This window comes from Cetorhinus maximus, chromosome 16, assembly GCF_964194155.1.
Source record: "Cetorhinus maximus chromosome 16, sCetMax3.hap1.1, whole genome shotgun sequence".
In the NCBI taxonomy this organism is placed as follows: Eukaryota; Metazoa; Chordata; class Chondrichthyes; order Lamniformes; family Cetorhinidae; genus Cetorhinus; species Cetorhinus maximus.
The window spans coordinates 81,388,540-81,396,446 of NC_135894.1; the positions used below are offsets into that span (position 1 = coordinate 81,388,540).

Consider the following 7,907-nt stretch of genomic DNA (forward strand, 5'->3'; position numbering starts at 1 on the left):
TCCTCACCCAACATTACGTGTGCACTTTTGATGGGGAGCACAAACCTTGGAGATTTTACCTTCCCTAACCCAGGTACCTTGAGGCTAGTTGTGGTGCTCTAAGATCTGTTAACAAAGCATGACATTTAACCCGGTCTTTTTGGCTCAGTTATTGCATTTATCAGTTGGAAAATATAGAGGCCCGTAACTTCCGAGCTCCCCAGCATCGGATTTGGGGGGTACCCCAAAGATGCGCTGGGGGATATCTCTGGCAAGTTCCTAGGCAAGAGTTTTCAAGGCAATTGCCCAGAGGTGCCAACTTCCTCTGGACAATTGTGCTGTGCTGGGAACCATCCAAAAATGCGGTTTTAAATTGCAAACATCAGACGGTTCCACCGAGGTTACACCAATAGTTACCCAGAAAATGTTAGAAGAATTAAAAGCTTTTCTAACTTCTGGGTAACTACTGTAAAGACCCAGACCGACCCCACGGGATTCCCCCCCCCCCCCACCTGCCATTTCCCCGACCTCCAACAATCCCACCTCATCCACACACCAACCTCACCACCGCCCCCACCCCCAACAACGGATCTCCACCTCAGACCCAGACCCGTACCCACAGCTGACCTCCGGAAACACCCCCCCCCACAACCCACCCACCTATCTCCGGATCCCACACACCTCTGGGCTCTTACTTCCCCACCCCCACCTCCCAAACCATATCCACTCAGCTTGGACACTTACCTTCTCCCTGGCCCTTTAAACGTACCTGCTTTACGGCATCAAGTGCTATGAAAAAGGGGCATGGTCTCCTTGAATTCACCTACACTTCGTTGGGGCCTGCGAGGAGTCTTTCGATTCAGGCCCCAATCAACTCCTGTGAACTGAAGTGGCAATGCAGTTTTCAAGTTCAGGCAAGTGTGCATTTATTTCTTCTAATTTCTGCGGGCCAGCACTTTCCGACGCTAGTCGGAAGTTACAGACCAGAAAGTTTTTATGATTTAGTTCCAGTGAGTGGACTTGGCATCAATAGATTTGCCTGTAGCAGCATTGGATGCCGAAAGCAGTTGCACCAATTTGAGTATATGCATGTATGAGTGCCCTGTGATTTAAAAGTGGATTTCTAAACGTTGCTGTTTAAGCATTTGATAGTAGCCTGTATACAGTATAAGCAGACCTTGTCCCTTGAAATCTGAAAGGTGTACATTTTATATGATCTATTCTTGCCATGGTGAAATGGCTGGGACTAGCAATTACCCCAATTTGAACTTCATGCTGGAATTTTCATAGATTGATCCTACTAGACAAGGTGTCACCATACAGATTTGACAATATACTACTTACACTATTTACAGCTAGCTACTAAGGGTAGGCTGTGGCATAGTGATATTGTCACTGGACTAGTAAACCAGAGTCTCAGGGCAATGCTTTTGGATCCTGGGTTCGAATCCCACCACGGCAGATGGTCGAATATGAATTCAATCAATAAAAAAACCTGAAATTAAAAAAGTCTAATGACCATTAGATTATTGTTAAAAACCCATCTGGTTCAGTAATGTCCTTTAGGGTCCTGGCTATGTCTGGCCCACATGTGACTCCAGATCCGCAGCAGTGTGATTGCCCACAGCAATGGTCTAGCAAGCCACTCAGTTGTGTAAAACTGCTAAAAAGTCAATAAGGAGTGAAACCTTACAGACCATCCGGCATCGATCTAGGAACAACCAGAAACAACAATGGCAAACCCTTTCGACCCTGCAAAGCCCTCCTTACTAACATCTGGGGGCTAGTGCTAACAGTGGGAGATCTACCTTCCAGACTAGTCAAGCAACATCCTGATAGTCATACACACAGAATCATACCTTACACATAATGTCCCAGACATCACCATCCCTGGGTAAGTCCTGTCCCACTGGCAGTACAGACCCAGCAGAGGTGGTGGCACAGTGGTATACAGTCAGGAGGAAGTTGCCCTGGGAGTCTTCCGCATCAATTCAGGACCCCATGAAATCTTGTGTTATCAGACCAAACATGGGCAAGGAAGCATCCTGCCGTTTACCATGTACTGCACCCCCTGCCGCCCCCCTGTGGCAAGGGCGCCGAATGTAGCATTTGCTATGATCTTCAGCCAGAAGTGCTGAGTGGAGGTCTGAAGATTCCCAGCATCACAGATGCCAGTCTTCAGACAATTCGATTCACTCCACGTGATATCAAGAAACAGCTGAAGGCAATGGATACTGCAAAGGCTATGAGCCTTGACAATGTTCCGGCAATAGTACTGAAGATGTGCTCCAGAACTTGCTGCGCCCCTAGCCAAGCTGTTCCAGTACAGCTACATCACAGGCATCTGCCTGGCAATGTGGAAAATTTCTCAGGTATGTCCTGCAAACAAAAAGCAGGACAAATCCAACCCGCTTACTGACGCTCAGTTTGGGTCCTCCCATGGTCACTCGGCTCCTGACCATTACAGGCTTGATTCAAACATGGGACAAAAGAGCTGAACTCCAGAGGTGAAATGAGAGTAACTGCCCTTGATATCAAGGCAACATTTAACTGAGTGTGGCATCAAGGAGCCCTAGCAAAACTGGAGCCAATGGAAATCGAGGAAAGCTCTCCGCTGGTTGGAGTCATACCTAGCACAAAGGAAGATGGTTGTGGTTGTTGCAGGTCAATCATCTCAATTCCAGGGCATCACTGCAGGAGTTCCTCAGGGTAGTGTCCTCGGCCCAAACAACTTCAGCTGTTTCAGCAATGATCTTCCTTCCATCATAAATGGGGATGTTTGCTGATGATTGCATAATGTTCAGTACCATTCGCGATGACTCAGATACTGAAGCAGTCCATGTCCAAATGCAGCAAGACCTGGGCAATATTCAGGCTTGGGCTGACAAGTGGAAAGTAACATTTGTGCCACACAAGTGCTAGGCAATGACCATCTCCAACAAGAGAGAATCTAATCACCGCCCCTTGTCCTTTAATGGCATTACCATCGCTGAATCCCCCACTATCGACATCCTGCGGGTTACCATTGACCAGAAACTGAACTGGACTAGCCATGTAAATACTGTGGTGACAAGAGCAGGCTAGAGGCTAGGAATCGTGCGATGAGTAACTGACCTCCCTGACTCGCCAAAGCCTGTCCACCATCTACAAGGCACAAGTCAGGAATGTGATGGAATACTCCCCACTTGCCTGGATGAGTGCAGCTGCAACAACACTCAAGAAGTTTGACACCATCCAGGACAAAGCAGCCTGCTTGATTGGCACACCATTCAGAACATTCACCTCCTCCACCACCGACACACAGTAGCAGCAGTGTGTACCATCTACAAGATGCACTGCAGGAATTCACCAAGGCTCCTTAGACAGCACCTTCCAAGCTTATGACTGCTGCCATCGAGAAGGACAAGGGCAGCAGATAGATGGGAACGCCACCACCTGGAAGTTTGCCTTCAAGTCACTCGCCATCCAGACTTGGAAACATTTCTTCGCTGTCACCGGGTTAAAATCTGGAACTCCTTCCCTAACAGCACTACCTACACCATGTGGACTTCAGTGGTTTAAGAAGGCAGCTCACCACCATCTTCTCAAAGGCAATTAGGAATGGGCAATAAATCCTGGCCTAGCCAGTGATGCCCAAATCCCATGAATGAATAAAAAGAACATAGAGCACACAAAACATTGAGAACATGATTTTAGTTCCAACTTTCTGCTTTAAACTTTCTCATATTAGCCTCACCGTAAACAGAGTTAGGTTACTCACAGTCATGAATTTACTTTTGCTACCTAATATATGGATGTATGATAGCATAACTTGTGAAACTTGTCAGATGAACTGGGCATCACAATGTTTGTATGCCCCCTCATGCACGTTTCCAATCTTCCAGTAGGTGGAACTGATAAACACTGGTGAGACAAGGCACAGACAGAGGACTCCATTTTCCACAGAGCCCATTGCAGGCGCTTCAAGGGGCTGAGGAAAGGGAAAGAAAGTGATTGGAAAGGACCTTTCTACTTCATACAAGGAGCCGATCCACAGCTTGGCCTTTCTAAAGCATGGAAGATTGGAGGTTGCGCTAATGGAGGTGATGAATGGCAGGAAGAGATCAAGCTCACAGAGCAAGCAGTGCAGGCTATCAACAAGCTAACATTGAAACCCAAGCTCTTTGTCCTTTGTGGAGATCTTATTCATGTAATGCCAGGTGTACCTTTGCGTGATGCGCAAACGTTTGACTTCAAGCATGCTCTGAAGGGCACTGATTCTAGCATTCCATTGGTATTAGTCAGTGGCAATCATGATATAGGAAACACCCCAACCCCAGACATTATTTCTGAATATTGCAAGAGCTGGGGAGATGATTACTTCAGTTTCTGGGTTGGGGGAGTGTTGTTCCTTGTACTGAACTTCCAGTTTTTTTAAAATGCCTCCAATTGCCCTGAACTAAAGTAAGCCCATGACCTCTGGCTGGATAACCAACTTGCTGCTGCTCAACAGTTGAAAAGCAAACATGTGATTGTGTTCCAGCACATCCCTCTATTTCTCCAGAGCCCTGAAGAAAAGAATAACTATTTTAACCTGGAAAAGTCAAAACAGCTGGACCTTCTGCAGAGATTTGAGAATGCAGGTATAAAAGTAGTCTTTTCTGGCCACTACCCTAGTATGGTAGTATGTTTAACAATCTGGATTTGGTGGTGACTTCAGCTATAGGCTGCCAGTTGGGAGAGGACAAGCACAGAGTGCGGGTTGTGGTAGTGACAGAGGAGAAGATCCATCACAGGTACGTCAATTTGGTGAACTAAGTGACCTTACAGTCAAGAATGTGATTTCAGACCTTTCTGAAGTAAATGTTCTGAACCCCTGCATTTAATGAAAAGTGGTGAGAAGAGGCTGTTTAATCAGTGCACATGAGGACCATCACAAGATGAGTGGTATTAATGGGTAAGTTTGCATATCTGTTGAAGTCCATTATATAACCATACAGTGAATTAGCCAGAAAGATTTATCCTGCTGCATTAAACTGGGAGCACCAATATATGTGAATTATACCAAATCAACAGTACATTTTTCTATATATTTAGGTAGATGTCTGTTATCTCATGAAGTTATACACACAATCTTGAGGCTTTTATGGCACTATTTTTGTTACCATCTGTGGCAACATTCAACCAGCTGTCATCGCTTTCATCCTTGATCTGTACTCAAGCTGTACATTATCTGAACAAGTTGAAAGTATCTGAAATAATAGAATCAAGGAACCGTGTACAGTACTTTGGAAAATAAACATGTCCTAACAGGGTAGTGTTACCAGACTTATTTAATTCTTTGACACTGCCTGTAACATACAAAACAAAGCACACCATGCTATACCAGTTAGCAGATGAAACACTGGCCTACAACATACAGCCTTTGTTGGAACTGACATTGAACATATGTTACTTTTAAAGCTTTTCAAGACAAGAAATTATTGCATGTTACCCTGACTCATAATATCATAAGAAATAGAATCCGGAGTAGGTCATTCAGCTCCTTGAGCCCGTTCTGCCATTCAATAAAGTCATGGCTGATCTCAGCTCCACTTTCTTGCCTGCCTCTCATAACCCTTGACTCCCATGTAGATCAAAAATCTAACTCAGCCTTCACTGTTCTCTGGAGAAGAGAATTCCAAAGATTGAGGACCTTCTGAGAGAAGAAATTCCTTCTCATCTCAGAATTAAATAGGAGACTCCTTATTTTTAATCTGTGCCCCCAGTTCTAGACTTTGCCACGAGGGGAAACATCCTCTCAGCATCTACTCTGTCAAGTGCCCTCAGAATCTTATATGCTTCAATAAGGTCACCTCTCATTCTTCTAAACTCCAAGAGTATGGGCCCAACCTGTTCAACCTTTCCCCATAAGACATCTGCAGGACTTTTCAATCTGATGTCCACAAGCGTATCTCCCAGGTGACCAATGCTATATTTGAGGCCAATCAGATCGTATGGTTTTACAGCAGAGCTGCCATAAAACAACTCATATAGTGACTTGAACATAGTAAAATGTCCCAAAGCACTTCAGGAGCGTTATTAAACAACATTTGACATTGGACCAAATAAGCAGACGAACAATAGCTTGGTTAAAGAGGTAGGTTTAATTAATACCTAAAAGGAAGGTAGCGAGGTGTAGAGGTTTAGGAAGGGAAATCCTGAGCGTGGGACCCGAGAAGCTGAAGGCACAGCTGCCATGGTGGTGCGATTAAAATCAGGGATGCAAAAGAGGGCAGAATTAAATGAGTGCAGATATCTCAGAGGATTGCAGGGCTAGAGCAGATTACAGAGACGGGGAGGGGAGAGACCATGGAGGATTTGAAAACAAAGAGCATTTTAAAACCGAGGCATTGCTCAACTGGGAATCAATAAGGAGCTGCATCCACGGGTGTGATGGGTGAAGGGGATTTGGTACAAGTTAAGACATGAGTGGTAGAGTTTTGGATGATCTCAAGTTTACAAAGGGTAGAATATGGGAGGTCATCCAGGAGTGTGTTGGAATAGTCATGGCTAGATGTAAAGGAATGGATGAAGGTTTCAGCAGCAGAGGAACTGAGACAGGGCAGAAGGAAAATGTTACTGAGCCTGCTACTGCCTGCCCTCCCCGTCCCTGTCCTAAGATGTGGAGTTTTGAATGAATGATTTCTGTTTTCAAAATGGATATTGTTATCCTCAACACAAACTTGGGTGGCAGGGCTAATGAAACTCTCCCCATTGTTCCAGATAATTCAGGATAATGGCTTCAATGATTGAAATAAAAGAAAAAAATGCTGGGAATACCTGGTCAGACAGCATATGTGTAGAGAGGCAATCATCAGATTTGGGGGAAGACAGAGGTTTAACAGTTTATAAGCAAGAGAGAAAGGGCTGGGGGGAGGGACGAAAGAACAAAAGGGAAGACCTGTGATGAGATGAAAAGCAAGAGTGATAAAATGAGAAAAGGGATGATGGTACAAGGCAAAAGGAGCAGAATGGTACTTTTTATTCATTCATGGGATGCAGGCTTCACTTCGCTGGCTGGGCCAGCATTTATTGCCCATCCCTAGTTGCCCTTCAAAAGTTGGTGGTGAGCTGCCTTCTTGAACCACTGCAGTCCATGTGGTGTAGGTACACCCACAATGCTGTTAGGAAGCGAGTTCCAGGATTTTGACTCAGCGACAATGAAGGAACGGCGATATATTTCCAAGTCAGGATGGTGAGTGACTTGGAGGGGAACTTCCAGGTGGTGTTCCCATCTATCTGCTGCCCTTGTCTTTCTAGATGGTCGTGGTCGTGGGTTTGGAAGGTGCTGTCTAAAGAGCCTTGGTGAATTCCTGCAGTGCATCTTGTAGATGGTACACACTGCTGCTACTGTGCATCAGTGGTGAAGCGAATGAATGTTTGTGGATGTGATGCCAATCAAGTGGGCTGCTTTGTCCTGGATGGTGTCAAGCTTCTTGAGTGTTGTGGGAGCTGCACCTATCCAGGCAAGTGGGGAGTATTCCATCACACTTGTGACTTGTGCTTTGTAGATGGTGGACAGGCTTTGGGGAGTCAGGAGGTGAGTTACTCGTCACAGGACTCCTAGCCACAGTATTCATATGGCTAGTCCAGTTCAGTTTCTGGTCAATGGTAACGCCCAGGATGTTGATAGTGGGGGATTCAGTGATGGTAATGCTATTGAACATCAAAGGGTGCATTTGTGAGTTTGATTCTCTTATTGGAGATGGTAATTGCCTGGCACTTGTGTGGCATGAATGTTACTTGCCACTTGTCAGCCCAAACCTGGATATTACCGAGGCCTTGCTGCATTTGGACATGGACTGCTTCAGTATTTGAGGAGTCACAAATGGTACTGAACATTGTGCAATCATCAGCGAATATCCTCACTTCTGACCTCATGATGGAAGGAAGGTCATTGATGAAAC

At 45.4% G+C, this 7,907-nt stretch overlaps 1 pseudogene across 1 annotated transcript in view; it reads left to right on the forward strand.

Moving 5' to 3' along the window:
* LOC144691894 (serine/threonine-protein phosphatase CPPED1 pseudogene) overlaps nucleotides 1-6,964 on the forward strand; it is an 8,631-nt pseudogene extending 1,667 nt beyond the window's left edge. Inside the window, exon 2 of the transcript XR_013579228.1 lies at nucleotides 3,896-6,964. The product of XR_013579228.1 is annotated as a serine/threonine-protein phosphatase CPPED1 pseudogene (transcript). The remainder of the gene's footprint in view (nucleotides 1-3,895) is intronic.
* Nucleotides 6,965-7,907: the final 943 nt, after the last annotated feature.